This window comes from Triticum aestivum, chromosome 7B, assembly GCF_018294505.1.
Source record: "Triticum aestivum cultivar Chinese Spring chromosome 7B, IWGSC CS RefSeq v2.1, whole genome shotgun sequence".
NCBI classification, from domain to species: Eukaryota; Viridiplantae; Streptophyta; class Magnoliopsida; order Poales; family Poaceae; genus Triticum; species Triticum aestivum.
The window spans coordinates 75,960,743-75,961,132 of NC_057813.1; positions in this window are offsets into that span (position 1 = coordinate 75,960,743).

Sequence of the window (390 nt, forward strand, 5' to 3'; positions counted from 1 at the left end):
ATCTGCCCGTCCACCTGGGAGCTTTAGGCGATGTCAAGCTGGAGCAGATCGGAGATGGTGGCAACTGCGGATGTACGGTCAGGCGACGATGGTTCTAGACCTGCGGCGTTGAACAATGATGTTGCATGTGCAGCGGCGTCCGAAGGTCCCCCGAGACAGGGTCCTAGATGCCGGCGGGCTGACTTTCGGCTCGTCTTTGGCGTAAAACAACATTGGACTATTGGTTTAGGCTAGGTTTTATGGAGTCTTTGTGTGTTGGTCGATGCAGCGAGCCGACGTGGCGACGTTACCACAATTCAGGAATAATGTCTGCATGTCAAATCCCCGTTTCATTGGTGCGCTTAGTGTCGGTGGAGGGTGCGTGGAGGTGTGTATTCAACGGACCAGTGG